Source organism: Pleurodeles waltl, chromosome 9 (genome assembly GCF_031143425.1).
Source record: "Pleurodeles waltl isolate 20211129_DDA chromosome 9, aPleWal1.hap1.20221129, whole genome shotgun sequence".
Taxonomy (NCBI): domain Eukaryota; kingdom Metazoa; phylum Chordata; class Amphibia; order Caudata; family Salamandridae; genus Pleurodeles; species Pleurodeles waltl.
Window position 1 is genome coordinate 17898465 of NC_090448.1, and position 19089 is coordinate 17917553.

The following is a 19089-nucleotide window of genomic DNA, read 5'->3' on the forward strand; positions in this document are numbered from 1 at the left end:
CACATTGTGGCAAGATGGCTGAACCCATCTGCACCTAGGGCGTATTGTTCAATGTCCCTGCCCAATACGCATTACTGATGGGGGAGCAATTGACAGGCCCAGGCAGCTGGAAACTCCTAGTAGACCTCAGAAAGTTTAGGACAGGAAAATGCCAACATTCTAAAAGTGGCATTTTTAAAATTGTGGTCTAAGATCTGATTTTACCATTGAAGAGGTTTTTTAATTTGAGTTAATTGGAGTCCAAACATCATATCTCCACCTATACTCAATCAAACGTTATCACTTACCTAATAAGGTTACTTAATGTTTTCCTATGAGAAAGGTATGCCTCACAGTAGTGAAAAATGAATTTATGAGTTTTTCACTAACAGGACATGTAAAACTTAAAAACACATGTCCTACCTTTTAAATATAATGCACCCTGCCCTATGGGCTGTTTACGTCCAACTTTAGGGTTGGCTTACATGTATTAAAAAGGAAGGTGTAGGCCCGGCTAAGTGTTTATTTGCCAGGTGTTATTGGCAGATTGAAAAAGCACTACAGGCTGCCATGGCAGGCCTGAGACATCTTACTTTTAGTGGGTGGAACAATGAGTGATGCTGCCCACTACTAGTATTTAATTTACAGGCCCTGGGTACCCAGGATGCTCTATACGAGGGACTTACAAGTAAATTAAAGGTACCATTCAGGTGTAACCCAACGGTACCATGTTTTAGGGGAAGAGCACTTTAGCAATGAATAGCAGTGGTAAAGTACACAGAGTTTTAAAAGGCAACAAAAAAGGATTCAGAAAATAGAAGGGGTGAAGGCTAAAAGTTTGATGGTGACCCTGCAGAGAGGGCAGTGCACAGTGTGTCCTTCTGAACCTTGACCTCACCATTTGTCAGTCTGACCCTGACCCCACAGTGTCTCCTTTCTTCATCCATGTGCAAAGAGGAAGGAGCCACTAACCTCTGACCTCGCAGTGAATCCTTTTGACCCTTGAACTCACCATGATTGTGTCTCACCCTTACCACACAGTGTGTCCTATTTGCTTCCATGCCTACAAGCTGGAACCTCTAACCTCTGACTTGAAGGTGTGTCCTTCTGACCCTTGATGTCACCGTGTTCTCGTCTGACCCTGACTTCATGGTGTGTCCTTCTGACCCTTGACCTTATCATGTATCCATCTGACCATGACCTCACAGTGTGTTCTGTCTTCACCTATGCTTACAATCTGAGACCTCTGGGTGTGTCCTTCTGTCCCCTGGCCTCACCATGTATCCATTTGACCCTGACTTCAAGCTGTGTCTTACTTCACTAATTTTACAGGCAGGGACTACTAGGCCCTTGTTTGTGTCTATTTATTCATCTATGCATTTCACCTTCTCATAGTCTCCATTATCTATCTTCCTGTACAGCTGCCACAGATCACATTTCCGGCCACCTAATGTACACGTTTAGTGTAGCGAGGAAGTCCTCTATGTTGGCTATGAAAATATGTGGTCGATTGGTTCTTTTAGCTAGTCATTAAGTTGGCAAGATATCTAGTGAGTAATTTACATGAAGGGACCAGATGAACAAGCGCTTTACCTCCCCCACACGAGTCGTAAGTGCTGTACAAATACCGCAATACAACACAAGACATGATCTAGCTGTGGTCAGGTGGCTAAGTTAGGATCTGGTAAGGAGGCTCAACTAGAATGAGGTCTGGTGGCCACATTGAGATGTGGTTGAGGAATTGAGTGCAGTTGTGTGTAAGGTTTAGTTTAGTAGCTCTGGCTTGATTCCCAAAGGTAAAGTTAGACTTTTGGTTTGAGTTTGGACCAAAAGTCTAACTTTGCTACTTTTCTATATACACATAGGTAAGTTCCGAGTAGTATCTTTACATCTGCACTCAGGGCAGAATCTCTGAACTCGGAGTGGAAACTCCACACTCGGGCAGACGGAAAGATGTAAAGATACTACTTGTAACTTACATTTGTGAATACCAAGAAGTATAAAGTTAGACTTTTGGTCTAAGTTTACCTTTGTGAATGGGGTCCTAAGTCGGGAAGTGGTTTACCAGTGAAGTTTAAATCTTGTCTGGTGTCTGAGTTCACATGTGGTTTAGTGATGAAGTACAACAGAAGTCCTGGTAACCAAGTTAAGCTGCACTTTATTTCCTGAGTTACAAATCTCTGCAGTGAGTAAGTTTAGACATGGACTAATAGAGAGGTGCGCTGTGTCGTGGGGACTGACTTCAGATGTGATTTATTCAATGAGTTGTAATGTGGTCCAGAGACATAGTATGGATTTGTCTAGTAGGTCATTCGATGTGCAGCCTAGTATTTACACTGGCGCACGGTCTTGTGGCCAAGAGTGGACAAGGCCTTGTGACTACCATAAGATGCCATTCACTGGATTATTCTAGTGTAGTATGGTCACTGACGTGAGAAGCCTGATGACTAAGTTGGGTTGTGTGAAGTGATGGATGAGTTGAGATGTGGTAGTAGCCAAGGATAGAAACTGTTTAATGAGCGTGGTTAGGCTGTCACATAGTAGCTAATTCCATATGTGCTCTAATGATCATGGAGGGACCTTGCCTAGTGGCCATGTTAGATGGGGTCAAGTGGCAAATCTAAAATGCAGTCTTGTGACTACGATGAGGTGTGCCGAGGTGAGATGTGACGCACTAACACAGGTGAGAAGTGATGCACCGACACAGGTGAAATGCGATGCAGCATCACAGGTGAGATGTGATGCACCGACACAGGTGAGATGCGATGCACCGACACAGGTGAGATGCGATGCACCGACACAGGTGAGATGCGATGCACTGACACAGGTGAGATGTGATGCTCTGACACAGGTGAGATGTGATGCACTGACACAGGTGAGATGTGATGCACTACCACAAGTGAGATGTGATGCACTGACACAGGTGAGATGTGATGCACTGACACATGTGAGATGCGATGCACAGACACAGGTGAGATGCGATGCACAGACACAGGTGAGATGCGATGCACAGACACAGGTGAGATGTGATGCACTACCACAAGTGAGATGTGATGCACTAACACTGGTGAGATGTGATGCACTGACACAGGTGAGCTGAGATACACTAACACAGGTGAGATGTGATGCATTGACACAGGTGAGATGTGATGCACTACCACAAGTGAGATGTGATGCACTGACACAGGTGAGATGTGATGCACTGACACAGGTGAGATGTGATGCACTACCACAAGTGAGATGTGATGCACTAACACAAGTGAGATGTGATGCACTGACACAGGTGAGATGTGATGCACTACCACAAGTGAGATGTGATGCACTGATACAGGTGAGATGTGATGCACTGACACAGGTGAGATGTGATGCACTGACACAGGTGAGATGTGATGCACTACCACAAGTGAGATCTGATGCACTGACACAGGTGAGGTGTGATGCACTGACACAGGTGAGATGTGATGCAACAACACAGGTGAGATGTGATGCACTAACATAGGTGATATGTGCTGTAGTAGCTATGGTGAGATGTGATACACTAACATGGGTGACATGTGCTGAGGTGGCTAAGGTGAGATATGATGCAGTAACAGGTGAGATTTGCTGTAGTGACTAAGGTGAGATGTGATACATGACACAAGTGAGATGTGCTGAGGTGGCTAAACTAAGATGTGATACACAACACAGTTGAGATGTGCTGTTGTGGCTAAGGTGAGATGTGATACACGACACAGGTGAGATGTAATACATGACACAGGTGAGATGTGCCGAAGTGGCTAAACTAAGATGTGATACCTGATGCAGGTGAGATGTGCTGTTGTGGCTAAGATGAGATGTGATACACGACACAGGTGAGATGTGCTGTTGTGGCTAAGGTGAGATGTGATACACGACACAGGTGAGATGTGATACATGACACTGGTGAGATGTGCCGAAGTGGCTAAACTAAGATGTGATACACGACGCAGGTGGGATGTGCTGTTGTCGCTAAGGTGAGATGTGATACACGGCACAGGTGAGATGTGATACACGACACAGGTGAGATGTGCTGTAGTGGCTAAGGTGAGATGTAATACACGACACAGGTGAGATGTGCTGTAGTGGCTAAGGTGAGATGTGATACACGACACAGGTGAGATGTGCCGAGGTGGCTAAGGTGAGATGTGATGCACTGACAAAGGTGAGATGTGCCATACTGGCTAAGCTGAGATGTGCTGTAATGGCGCATCCTGTAGTGACCAAGGTGTGAGATGTGATGTAGTGGATAAGATGAGATGCTCTGTAGTGGCTTGTCTTGTGGTGGCTAAGGTGAGAGGTGATACACCGACACAGGTGAGATGTGCTGAGGTGGCTAAGGTTAGAGGTGAGAAGTGAATGTAGCCGCTGTCATGTGACATAGTCTACAGGATAATTTGAGATGCTGTGCAGTGACTAACTTAAGACAGGTCTAATGTTTAAACTGAGATTTTGAGTAGAGTTTTGTCTCAAACTTTTAACTGAAACAAATTCTTCCACAGACCCCCTCCTTTCCGATCCCCCTGAAATGTAAGGTTTTCAGGGTTACAGAAGGTGACTTCCAACACTGAATTGCAAACCAACAGTTTGCATTGATTTAAATTCTCAGGGTTAGTCTGCATCTAAGTAGCACCAAAGTATACTCAGGTTGGCCTTGATTTGCCCAGAATCACTATTATTTTACATGTTTATTTTCCGGAGCACCTCACTAGAAACACTTGAATACAATCACAAAATGAAGACTGTACAAAAAAAAATCAAAAAGTGCTGTGGGAGGAATCAGAGATTTCCAGAACCAGATGTCTTAGCAGTCAGTTCCATAGTTTCAAAGCAAGGCAAGGGAACAATTAATTGCATAGTCTAGTCTTTCTGATTTAGGGATTTTAAGATGAGACCAGATTTGCATCTTGTCAATCCAGAGAGCCCTAGAAGGATGGATGGCCCATGCACATGAGCTAGTTGGCATGGGATTAATGGTTTGTAAGGGAACTTTGAATAATATTCTCGCCTCGAGGGGGATACGACGTAGGTGAATGAGGTGGAGGGACAAGTAGTTTATTGATAATGATTAGAGATACTTTGAGTAAAGTCCTCCTTCTTCTCAAGCAGCAGCTTAAGGCCTGGTGTTGAGTTTGTTGGTAACAGAATTCTCTGCTTTCTCCAAGAAGTGGTAACTCCTGGCGAGAGTCGACCATCGAATATTCCTCCCGTGGACTAGCTGCATGGTTGAAGGATCTGCACAAGAATATGATCTTCTGCCCTCAGCAATACCTCTTATTTTCCATAACCACCCAACTCTAAGTAAGACCCTTAACCTCTGGACCATGCCTGCAGCTTTTTGTGGTATCGAGCCTGAAATTCACCAGCATTCGCCTCTACGAGAGCATTTGCTGCTTGGACTGCCACTGTCCTGCAGGATACATCACTCTGCTAATTGTCAGAATGGTGTTTTAGGGCCATATTTGTCAATGAAACAGGAACAAATTGAAAACATAACATGTTTAGAGAAAGTCCCACGTGCTGGTCTTCTTTGTGGTTGACTTAGACAGAGGAAGAGTCAACTGAAGTTTGCATCAATGTTCTGTAAGCCTTTTACAGTTAGCGCACTCATCTCTGCTCTGGTCCGTCATTAGCTATAACCATTGGTCACTTAGTATGTGTCTGTTTCCTCATTGGTTGAGGAGGGATGGTTGTGAGGAGCTACCAATGGGAGGCTTCCGTTTGCATGTTTATGTGATGGCTTTCTGAATTTTTTATTTTTCTTAATGTCTTAGTCCAATTCCAAAGCAGGAGTGTTCCTTGGGCCGGTAAGGTTATTTCTCCACCTCTCTGCAGTTTTTAGTTGAATGATTAGTGTAGGGGTAGGTTTTTTGGTGATTTAAAGATGCTGTACAGAGCTCAGATGTTTGCAAAGTCTCGGGCATCGTTTCAGCAGGCTCTATGGGTGAAGCAGAGAATTCTGAAACCATTATCTGTTAAACTGGTGGCAAATTTGGTGTTTTCAGGGCTGGTTTGATGCCATCAGTTTTCTTCAAACCCTCATCAGCTTAGCTGGTGGTTTTAAATGATGTGTAATTTGTTGACATCCTCTGGTAGTGTTCCAGTGAGTAGAGCAAAAACTGGTACAAGACTGGGTTAATGTCTTTTATATGGAGTGAAATGAGAATAGCCCTTCTCATCTGCTGCGGTTGTGCGCTGGTCTTTTGGTTTGTGGGAAGACACAAATGGCAGAGTCAGGGTCTAGTCACAGGTTTCTGGTGGTCTTCCGATGGAGGGACTTGGCAATTAGGACAGATTGCTAGTTCAGCCGGGTAGTGGGGACGGTTGATGGTCCCATAAGTGAACTTAATTTGTGGGGGTGGTCCTGCATGTCTGCGAGCCTCCAGCATGAGATTACAGATAAGTTAGTTTAATGTTTGTCGGAATTGTGTTTCTGGTTGGAGTGAAACCCTATGCAAGCAGCAACCGCAATCAAAGTGAAACACTACAAACCCCAAATTAATGTGTGTTTAACTCTCTGGAAGCATGTCGAAGCTTAGCATAAAAGCAGTCAGACTTAACTTTGAGGCCATGTAAGTATTTATGCCGAACTTCAAACTGCAATAAAGTGAAAGCACAACACAAGAAAAAATTCTACACCAATGTAGAAAAATAGAGTAAAATGTAATACATTATTTGAGAACAAAAATAACAAAAATCCAATTATTAGAACTGGAGATATGCAATTTTACAAGTATAAGTAGCAATAGTTAATAAAAATCACAAAACACCAACTGTGGTAATTAGTCGTACTAGCCTGAGACAGTCACAAGATCACGCCAACCATGATGGAGCATGGATTGGACACAGGGAGAAAGTTAGTGTTGCTTTATGAGGCATTGCATTGAGTCACGTCTGTTGTGATGAAGTTGGCAGCTGAGCAGCGAGACTTGGTGAGGCTTTGCGTCGCTTGATGTCAATTCCATTGAGGCCAGCAGCTGTGCCGTGAGGCTCTGTGGGACTCTGCGTCACTCGGTGTTGGTTCCAATGAAGCCTGTAGCTGTGCGACGAGGCTTTACAGGGCTTTGCTTTGCACCCAAAGGTGTATTTTAAAATTGTGAGTTCCTAGACCCCAAACTCCAAATCTCTATCTACTCCCAATGGGAAACTGCACTTAAAAGATAATTAAAGGCAGTCCCCATTGTTAACCTATGGCAGAGATAGGCCTTGCAATAGTGAAAAATTACTTTGGCAGTATTTCACTATCAGGACATGTAAAATACACCAATACGTGTCCTACCTCTTAAATACATGGCATCCTGCCCATGGGGCTACCTAGGTCCTACCTTAGGGGTGACTTTCATGTAGTAAAAGGGAAGAGGTGGGTCTGGCAACTGGGTAGACTTGCCAGGTCGAATTGGCAGTACAAGACTGTACACACAGATACTGCAGGGGCGATCTGAGACATGTTTACAGGGCTACCCATGAGGGTGGCACAATCAGTACTGCAGGCCCACTGGTAGCATTTGATTTACATGCCCTGGGCGCACAGTGCACTTATCTAGGGACTTACTAGTAAATCAAATATGCCAATCATGGATAAACCAATCACCAATACAATTTATACAAGGAGCACGTGCACTTTAGCACTGATCTGTAGTGGTAAAGTGCGCAGAGAATAAACCAGCAAAAACCAAGTCCAGCATACAATAAAAACCAAAGGTCACAAGGCAAAAAGACAGGGGAAACACACCAAAAAGATGCCAGGTCTAAGAGGCATGATATACAAATCGTAGACTTAATGCTAATTATCTATACTTACCACAGAACTAAATAACCCACTTCAAGAACCATCAGAGTTTCATTGACTGCAAACTTGACATCATAGCCCAACTCAATGCCATCACTGCATGACGATGCTGAGGAAGATGTTCAAATGGCTCCCAGTTAACACCCAGAAAACCATCACCCACATTCATGCCACCAACAAACTAGACTACAAGAACTCCCTCTACGCCAGGATCAGCAATCATCTCATGAGGATGCTCAGAGCATCCAGGACTCGAGAGCCAAATCACCCTCAATCTCCCACAACACTCACACATCTGACCTGAGCTATACTGGCCACCCATAGACAAATGAGCACATTTCAAACTCCTCGCCCAAACCTTCAGGGCACTCAGGCCCAGCAAACCTCAACAATACCATCTGCTTTCGCAAACCTTTCAGTCACCTCAGCAGGACTGCTACTTGCACACATTGCATGCATACTGAAAACCAGATCTTACGGTTGAGCACTCTCGTACCTCGCGCCTAAAAAGTTTAATGGTGTGCCATTATGCATCCTAACCACCTCCACAGTTCTTGAATTCCACAATGAGCTGAAGATCTGGCATTTCAAGTAATGACATTAGGCCCTGAGCTTGGCTAATCTCACACCTGCTCAGTGCCAGGACACCCTCCTGCGTGAGAGTGTGCTTTACACTTCAACATAACATGACATGACCCGAGAGAAGAAGGTGCACTTTATGGAGCATTCAGTTCAGACTCGTATGAAACCCAAACCACACATCAAAAAGGGAAAGAGGCAAGATCAAAAGTAGTCCTTCCTATTTTTTTAGTATGGGATCCCAAGTGGGTTGTTAAAATTGCCCTCACCCACTAGATAGTGGCATGCTTCATCATAGGGTGTGCCGCAACACTGCAAAATGCGTGTTGGTAAGGGTTGTTACCCTATCTTTTGTAGGCATCCACTTTGTAGCAAATGGCGATATGGGCGTCATCAGAACCCTTGACGAATGTGTGACTACAGTGCAATGCTCCCACTACTACCCCGGTTTTGGAGAATATAGGGCCTTATGTACAAACACATTTTCCCATAGACACAGATTGGGTAAAACCCTTTGCTACATCTGGCCCATAGTGTGAAACTCAGGGACTTCCAAGGTGTTGCTGAAAATGGGCAAATATGGCCACAGTTAACATACCCACCTCCAAATAATATGTAAAGGGAGAGAGAGGGGGACATGGAAAGAATGAGGTAAGGGATCTAATATCCTGATGAAGGCCCAGCGTCCCGGGGGGGGGGCAAGAAAGGGGCCGAAACATGTTGATAGAAGGAGAGAGGAGGACAGGGCAGTAATTTTGTGGAGTTTACCTCATAGATATGAGTTTTTAACCCTTGCCAGGGAGGCCTAAAAATAGAGTTAAGGTGGGTACCCCCTTAGGCACTCTTAACTAAGGCTGCGAAGTGGTGAGGGCAATTTGACATTACCTCTCCCTTTCTGCATGTGTGGTTTTGTAGTTGAGAGGGAGGACAAGGGAAGAGAGGTACCTCTCTCCCCTAGGTTGATGTGAGTATAGTGGTAAAAATTCCCAAAATATGGCTGGATAATGTCTGGTGGTCTGGGTGATTGATTTTCTTTCCCATGCTGTGTGTGTGGTTGCCTTTTTACCCACATCCATAACATGAGGCGAGCAAAGAGGCAAAGTGATACCTTCTTTTGCTTGGGGTCCGGCCCCATGCAAATGAGGGAACACCCTCTGAATATGGAGCTGGCGAACAATGTGTGCCAGCACTATCATTATTACAGAGGGGCGCACAAGCATCTGCTTGCATTAGGCCCCTGGTAACAAGGACCTAATACTGACTGCTTGGAATCCAGCTGCTTGTGTGGAAGCCTGGCCTGCTGGAAATGATACCAGCTGGGGCTGCTGAGTACAGACATCAGCTCTTGCTGTCAAATAACTTTCCACATGCACTCTATGCCTGTTTGGAAAAAGACATGATGTAAATCTAGGGCTTGTAGGCTACCTCCTGAATTGTCAAAACTGGGCCCACATTGGCCCACCCGAATGTACCTTTGGCCCATCCAGATGGAAATTCTTGGAGCCAGGCCAGTGTAAAGGATCGCGGCAGACGCTTATCCTGAGGGTATAGTGAATGCAATGTTTGCAGCTGGAGGTTGTCGACCTCGATGTAAGCTCCTGAACCCCAGAAGGGAGACGCCATAGTTCCACTCCACTATGTTTCGGCCACATCTGGGGCCAGATGTAGCAAAGGGTTTTTCCCATTCTGTGTCAATTGGAAAATGTGTTCGTACATATGGCCCCTGGTTCCCTTCGCCTGTGGTCTGCATCAGGACCCGGGCCAGCCACGCGTCATCGAGAGTAAGGCGCGCGTCGGTCTTAAATTCTTGCAGTAATTAGCGCGGCCTCGGGGGCGCGCCTGGCTTCTGCTCAATGCTATTTTAAAACCCGACTTTGCATTTTTATGAAAAGAGCGCGGAACGGAGATCAGACAGGGAGTCCGCTGAGCGCTGTGGGCGATGAAAGGCTCCTGAGCGCTCTGTCATTTTCTAATTTACTCCCGACCATTTGGGTATGTCTGATTGCGTTGGATAATGAGGCGTCCCTCGGGTCCATCGTGGCTCCAGGCGCTTTCGGCCCTCCTTTGTCAATGGTGCCTCATTTGCATATGTCATTATGGAGTATACTGAAATGCAAATTGCGCCATCACCAGCCGAGCGGTGATTGGGCCGGGGCCGGGGCCAGCCCGCCTCCCGCTTGTCCGGATGGATTGAATGGCCGGTTTGTTGCAAACATGGGCCATGGCTTGGGGGGTGCTCTGCGCTGAGGGGAGCCCCCTTACCGAAGCACCGTCCTTGCACGTGACCCCTCACTAAGTCATCACCCAATAGGCACATTGGGCTGCTCGTTAAGGCACCGACCCGGTAAATTGGCCCAATTTGAGTCTGGATAAAGGGGTATTTTTTCAAGTGCTGCAAATATTCTTAGAAGATGTTTTAGTCTCATTCTGAAATTTTATGTAATTGTGAAACTTCGTGCACCAAATCCCGTGTTGCACAAGTTTGTGTCTCTGTTGAATGAGCGTTGATGTCGTGTCGGGGCGCATGTAGAGGTGTTTGATGGACTCCTGCTGCTAAAGATATAGGGGTGAAACCCCAGCTTTCGGCCCCTGCAGCTGCCTCGTGCAAATGCATCGGAAGGGATGGAGATCAGAACAGTAATCCCTGCATCCTGTAGTGACCCGGAATCACCTTACCGACCGGAAGCACATGCAGGCAGCGGGGACAGGTCACTTCTAACCTGTATTATTCCTTTCTCTCACAGTTGTTCTCAGTGTTTGATCTCCGTCTGCACATCCCTCTTCCTAGATCCAGCCTGCCTCTTCAGATCTTGTCCAAACCATCAGCTGGTCCTTTCCCTTCCGCCCCCAGCCTGCCAATTGCGACCAAGGAGTATTTCGATGACCCTTATAAAATGCATTAGAATAATCTATAAAACAGGCAAATAACTTCTTGTCTTTAGAATAAAGTGTATTTCTGCCAAACAGTTTATAGCAACAATGTTATCCATAGTCGAACAAGCTGGTTTAAAACCGGTTTGATATGGGGTAATTATAGAAGATTGTTTTGCCCAATCTTCTCATTTTAATACTAATAATTTGCTAAAAAAGGTTCAATCCGCATCAATTAAAGCGGCCGCACAATCCCTTCTGGGTTCTGACTTGGGACCTCGTTTATGCAAGGTTTCAAAATATAACCTTTCCAGGACACAGACATGTCACCTGAACAAAAAATCGAATGAAAGGTGGATGTTAAGAGTATCGGCCACTTATTGTGGCATTCATAATTCAAGTAGGATCTGGGGCCCAAGAGGTTTTTATTTCAGCAATGAGGACTTACCTCCTCCACAAACATTTCAGCTCTGGAGCAAGAAAACGCAGCAGAAGATTGGTCCCCCTCCCCTCAAAACTCAGCAAGAAAATTACCCCATTTAATATGATTTGTATGACATTGCCCTGACTTTTGTTTCTTATTCAAGACTGATTAGTGACCAAAACCTTTTAGAATTTTTCTTAATTAGTAATTCCTGTAGTTACATCTATAATAGAAGTGTTGGAGATGGCCCTTCTTAGGGGATTCCCCTACATTTTTTGCTTTTTTTCTGCTGGGGGAAGAAAGGCCAAAAGTGCCACCCCTGGGACGAGCGGGGCCACATCCCTGGGTGGGGCCCGAGAGCGGCACTAGGGATCCTACTGGGATCATAGGGCATAGAACTGGAGGGGGTACCGCCACAGTGGAGGGCCGTACCCCAAGCTCCTTCACCCTCAGCTGGGTAGTTTTTCGAGGGGGATGAGTAAACTACCCGGGCTTTAGGCTGGGAGTGGGTCATGTTGGAAATGGCCCTTCTCAGGGGATTCCCCTGAATTTTTTGCTTTTTCCTCTCGGTCTTTTGCTGACTCTTCTTGAGTGAAGTCTCTTTTGTGATGCTCAGTGTATTTGTTGTGTAAGAGTGCTGTGCCAATGCTTACACATTGCCTCTGTGATGAGCCCGACTGCTCAGTGCCAAGTTTCCCAAGGGTGAGTGCAGGTTATTCAGTGAGTGTTATCACCCACCACTGATGGGAGTGGTAGGTTCTGCTGCCTGCTGCCTGGGGCCTTGCCTCAGCCAACCAGAAGGTGCTGCCTTCAACATTTTGTGGTCCATCAGTGGGACAGTATTTGCATTTGTACAGCATCACACAATAACTAACTGAGTGCCACAACTTCACATAGGCAATAGTGTTCCTTTGTCCCTAAGCTGTGGGGGGGAGCAAGGAGTGACCCTGGTGTCGGTGGTATTTGCTCCCTATAGATCTCTATTTCAGCCCCGCTAGTTTGCCACCATGCCTGGGGACCTACCTAATGGGAACTCTTTCGAGTTGGCCGAGTTCTGCCAGGAGAGGAGAGGTGCTTGACAGGAGAGGGGCTGCTTGCAGAAGGCCCTGCAAGCATGGGCCGAAGCCCACCCAGGAAGGTCAGTGAACAGGGGTAGAGATCCTGAGTGTGGGGAGGGAACAGAGCTGGCACAGGAGATCTTGGATGGGCTAGCTGTGGACAGAGGAGACCCTGCCTTCCGGGACAGGGGGTCTTCTTGAACGTCGGTAGCAGTGCGTTCTCCAGGGACATGTCCTCTGAACAGCTGGAAGACAGAATTGAAGAAAGGACACTACAATTAGAACTTGCCTGACAAGACAAGGGACGGGCCATAGCCCTTGCTAAATTGAAAAACGAGCAAGTCCTTGCTAGATTGGAGGCAGAGCAAGCCCTAGCTGAGAACAGGCTAGCCACGAAAGAGAAAAAGATGGCCCATGAGTTTAGCCTCAGAGAATAGCATGTTAGAACCCTACAAACAGGGTCCAATTACAGTAATGGGGACAGTGCACAGGCTGCTTATGACAGCGAGAGTAGAGATTGTGTCCCCCAAAAAATAAAACCAAAGTTCTTGTTGGGGGGGACATCCAGAAGTGTCTGGTAACCTATGTGTCAACTTAGAAGGTGCACACAGTCCCAGAGGAAATCTGGGGAGGTAACTTATGTCAGTTCTTACCTGGGGGGGGAGAAACATCAATTACACTGGCCGGGAAGGGCATGGGGAGTTACCTGGTCAAAAAGGCTACCCTGATTAGTATGTTTGGGGAAGGACCCAAACCATCTGTTCCGAAGAGAGGGGATATTTCTTTCTCTATGCTGGAAAGACATTGGGGGGGGTGCCCTTCAGTTGGATGGGCTGGCTATCCCTTCACCCTGGGTGGGGAGATATGTGTCAGTGTAGGCAGCTCTCCGTGGAGCTGGGCGACAAATGGGTCACATGTTCCTTGCCCCGGGAGGGGAGAGTCTAGGATAGGCCCCAGCCCAGTAGGTCCCATGTTCCTTCTCAAAGAAGGGGGAAAGTCGGGGATGGGCCAGCACCCAGAAGGTTTCATCTTGTTTCTCAAGGTGAAGGGGGGTTGGAGGCAGGCAAAAGTCCAGGATGCCTCATGTCTCTTCTCAAAGTGAGAAGGAAGTTGGGGTGGGCAAAAGCCCAGAACACCCTACACCCAGCCCCGGGGCCTGGTGAATACACAAAGGAACGGCAGGTGGGGAAGCTGGCCTTTGCTGTCGGGAGAATATCTACTCAGCGGTGTCCCCTAAAAACCCGGGGACATTAGGGGATACCCGGATGCGGTAGTCCACCAGGTCGATATCTAGGGGGTACCCCTGCCAAAATGGGGAACAAGTGGAAAAATAACTTACCCCTGGCCCCTGCCCAGTCCTGGGGACAAACCCTAGACTGGAGGACTGGGTGCGGGAAGCCATCCCTGACTTGGTCAAGAGGAAAGGGGAAGAAGAGTTCAAGATATCAGGGGTCTTTGGCTTCCCCCTTTGGGAGCCACCAATGATGGGTGCCCTTGGGTGGCTGGGTGGCTGGGTGGCTGGGTTCTGGGTTAAGATTGCTAGCAGTTGTTGGTGCCCTTGGCCTCGTGCTGTTCCAGTGAGCAAAGGTCACCCCGGGGAGGGAAAGACAGGCCAAAAGTGCCACCGCTGGGGCAAGAGGGGCCACACCACCAGGTGGGGCCTGTGAGCTGCATTAGGGATCCTATTGGGATTATAAGGCCTAGAGCTGGAAGGGGTACTGCTGCAGTGGAGGGCATCGTCCACGCTCTATCACCCTGAGCTGGATAATTTATCAAGGGGGAGGATTAAACGACCCTGACTTTAGGCTGGGAGGGGGTCATATTGGAGATAGCCTTTCTTAGGGGACTCACCTGAATTTTTTGCTTTTTCCCTCCGGTCTTTTGGTGACTATCTTAGTGACCTTAGGACTCTGTGTACTTTCCTACTGTACTCCAGTGGGAACGTGCGCGCGCCCTTCCTACACAGTGTAGGAGGGGTGCTTATGTGATTGGTTCAGGTGCTGTAACCCAGAGTGCCCAGCAAAAAGTTACACCGCATTCCTGAGGCATGGACAGCCCTGGCTCCTAGAGAAACATTGCCCTTAGTGTGCCACCCACTAGAATAGCCTGCTAAACATGTGTATGGCCTACCAGTGCGAGCCTGTGAGGCGCAGATGTGCTTGGGCTTAGGTTGGCACTACTAACTTAATGGCCAATCCTGAGTGGGCCCTCCGCTGCCCCTAGAGCACCCTCCTGAAGGGCAGAGCCAGTGGTAGATGGAAGGCTGGACAGGAAGACATGGGTGCCCCATGTGTGGTAGTTAAAAAGTCCCCCACCTGGGTTTTCCCTATCTAGGGGGTCCTCGCTCCCCATAAGGTTTTGCTGGTTCCCTACCTGGAAGCGTTAGGGACCCAAGCACTCTTCTACTGTGACTACAGTGGGAAAGTGCACACACCTTTCCTACATGTGCTAGGAAATAATGCTTACCAGTGTGTGTGTGTGTGCCCACGGGTGCGCCTAATGTGTGTTGAGCCTGCCTCCACAGGCCAGGGTGTGCACACTAGCCACTATGGGGTTTTTACGTGTGTACCCAGCCTGTCATACTAGGCCTGGGAGTGCCCACTAGCACCAATTGCGTTTTAAACATGTAAGCGGCTTGTTTTGGCAGGCCTATATGTGCACTTGCACCACTGGTGCTCTAAACATGTGTCCAGCCTGCCAATGCAGGCTTGTGTGTGTGCCAGGGCACGTATGCCCAAAGAGTGAAGAATACCCATGTGTGTTATCATTACATATGAGAGCTGCAATTTCCATAGGTTAACATGGGGACATGTCACCATTACACCGAGCTGCAACATTGGATTGCAGCGGAGCAGCCTCATGTTTAGTATCACTGGATTCATCCTGATGAACCCCCTCCTATGGTAGAGGTGATTTAGTCAATAATCATGGAGAAATGCCTCACCTAGAAAGTGGGTATTTCTCTGTCCTAAAACACATTGTGTGCCTTTTGTTTGACTCAAGTCCAAACTGGAATTTGGGGAGAGCCCATCTGTGCATTCCCCAGTGACAGCTATAAAACTTGGGCACACAACTGGAAGTAAGACCTCTGCCATTTGTGGATCTGGGAGGGAGAGGTTTTGACACTTGGCCTCTCTGAGCCAAAACCTGGCACTTCTAAAGATTAGGATCTGCATTCCACAGGACCATGGCAGAGGGGACTGAAATTTAGGGGAGCACATCTGTGCATGTGTGTTTAGTGATACTGACTGAGTGCAGGTGGCATCAGAAATACTACTTAAGGAACAGCTAATCACACTCATGGCTGCTAAAGCAGGATAATCAGAAGGTTTGTTCAGGAGATGTTGATCATTCGAAGAGACCCTTTGAGAGTTAGACTGAACAGTCTCCTTCATGTTTGTGCCAATATTTTCCTTTATTCTTTTGAGAGAAGTTTGCATGATAAGGTCAAACTCCTCAGAAAAGAGTTAGGGCTTGATTTAGATTTCACCTGGTCGGGTTACTCTGTCCCAACGGTGATGGATAGCCCATCTGCCGAAATATAATCCCATAGAATATAATGGGATTTAGGTTATGGTAGACGGGATACCCGTCACCTTTGTGACAGAGTAACCCGCCTGCTGAGTTCTAAATCAGGCCCAAAGTCATTAAATGAGTCTTGACCTATAGGAGTCAAAGCAGCGTTAATGACTGAATTTTCTTCTCTACCGTACATTGAATAAGGTTACTCAATGCCATTTGAGAGTAAATCAGAGGTGGTAACAATCTAGTGGGAGGGATATAGTTAGTCTGTGCTACAGCCGTGATCACAATCTTATTTAAATTGGCAGGTTTACCACAACTGGTATATTACTCTAAACTGATGTCACTAGTTGAGATTGTTTTTAACTGAACAAGTTGACAACAGTCCTGAAGCTTCTTCTGACTTGTTTGTATAAACAGAGAATGATTACTCTCAGACAAAGATGGTTTAATCAAGATAGCGGGAAGGGTTGGGGTTGACTGTGTAGACAGGATAACACTGACAAAAACCTATCTGCTCTTGGGAGGACAGCCCTTCTTGAGAGACAGTTGCTACTCTACCCTCTATAATAACAGGATGACCACTTTGAGATTGAGAGCGCTTATGCGTGATATTCGTCAACCCTTTGGAACTGAAAACCAAGAAGAGTGGTCACTGGAAAATTACAATCCATCTCAGAGACATGCTCACTCCCAACCAAACCGAGTCTGCACAGCCAGCTTGATGAAATCAACACTGCCCAAAACTTCAGCCCCAAGTCCTGTGACTGGTGGTTCATAATACCCTGTGGCACAAACGAGGCAAGTGTATTGCCGGCTTTGCTTACCCAGCCACAACATACCCAAACGTATACACTCTCAAGAGTCAGCGTGTAGAGAGCAGTCTTAGACAGGAATTACCCATAATGATAAGATATAACTCAAATAATAAAAAAAAGTCAAGTTCCCTCTGGAAGTGTTATAAGTTGTTTTCTTGCTGCGGACTTACTGAGAACTTACGGCAAGTAAAAACTGAGTTGCTTCCTTACTGAAAGACTCCACCACCAAGAGAGTGAGGTTTTATACAGGAGTGGTTCATGAGCAGGGTAAACTATGCAGGACCAACAAAACAAAGTCTATAACCATGCAGTGTCAGAGCTTAAATGGATACATTTGCTTAATGAGTGAGAAAGACATGGAGAGGTGCAGAACAATTTAATCAATATTGTCCCGCTGCAGGATCAATGACTATCTTTGGGCTTGTTGCTCTACTCTACCCATATCCTCTACCAGGGCTGCCTTAATGCCGAATGCCTTCCTTATAGGGCACTGCCTCCAGCTCCACCTAGCATAAGTTTTCCCCGCCCCCACCCAAACAACCTCCACACTGCTACATTCTCAGCATCCTTACCAGAAACCTCTGCCTCTGGGGAGACATGCTATACAGAGGGTAAGCAGCAGACGACAAGGGGAAGTCAGACACATCGGTTCAGGTGAGATACGGCAGACACCGCAAACTGCTGCCAATGGCAACTGTTGAGAAGTAGGCACCAATCAGAAGGAGATGCAAGACACGAGTGCTCCTGGCCTCAGTTCGCTCCCTTGTTCGCTTTCTCGGTCAGCGTACACCATGTGATGCACGTAGGGGGAAGAGATCGCCCTGAGAGTCGGATAAAATAGTCAAAGCTCTGAAAGCTGGTTTATTGTGGACAAAGGTGTGTGTTTGTTAAATGAAACAGTTAAGTCAAGAGTGATGTTTTGTGTTCTTGTTGATCTTGGAATTGGTTCAACTTCAAAGAGCTCGAGGGTACAACTGGTAGGACCTGAAACGCGGTCTTTATTGAGTGCCTGTTGTCAGAAGAGTTGGTGTGTAAAAGTAACTTTTTCTTAGTGTTCCTTAAAAAAAGGGACTTCACCATTTAATTTTATAAGTATAAACATTGTTGTTTAATTATTTTTCTAGCTATTCCTATTCCTCAGATACAGTATTAGTATTTTAATCTGCACTCTGGCTTTTTCTATGGGCCAGCCAACCTTCCAACAGTGAAAGTAGCTTTTGGATTGTAAGCACATGTAAGCACATGTTAACTTTACATTTCTACATGTCTTGCTTTTAAACACCATGCAACCTGCCTTGTGGGTCACAAGATCTGCATAGGAGTGACTTATTATTATTTTAAAGGGAGCTGTTGACCTGCTAAAAGAGTTTATTTTGACTGTTCGAATTCCAGCGTTTAACAGAAGGGTGGGCAGAACTCATGGAATTTCACTCTATGGAATTCCGGGGAGTTAGATAAAAACTCTGCAAGATTCTGCGGAGTTTCGCGAGTAGGCAGAATTTAGGCATGTTGCACTGCTCACGCTGATTTCTAGTGCTGGGAGCTTGCTCCGCGCTGTAAAATCAATGCGAATTCCACCATGCGGCGTGCCAGAGGGTGCTACTCCTTTCTGTTGCACGAGTAGATTTTCTACTCGAGCGCCGGCTTTCTCAACGCAAACGGTTGCGACCGCCTGCATTGAGAAATCTTGCTGGGAGGCATTGTGGTTCCTCAAAATCGTGCTTCCTAGTGCAAATTTTGGCTCCCGCTTGACAACTTAGCCACACGTGTGAAAATACTCCACCACGCGGCAGTTGGTGGAGTTCTGACAGACGTCTGTGCTCAAAGCAGAACGCAGAGTGGGAAAAACTCTGCAAACTTCACAGGAGGAAATGAATTTTTCCCCACCCCTAGTTCAAACTGCCACAGTCAGGATACAGTTGTCGGCCTGAAGGCATTTTTACACACTCACATTAGTGGCTGGCACAAGAAGTGCTGCAGTTTACTAATGACAATTAACTTAGGGGCCCTGGTATATTTTGTACTATATAGTAG

The 19089-nt window shown here is 46.6% G+C and overlaps 1 protein-coding gene across 1 annotated transcript in view; it reads left to right on the forward strand.

Annotated features, from left to right (window-relative positions):
• Positions 1-19089, forward strand: part of CPNE9 (copine family member 9) — a 1043154-nt gene that overhangs the window by 58589 nt on the left and 965476 nt on the right. The window lies entirely within an intron of this gene.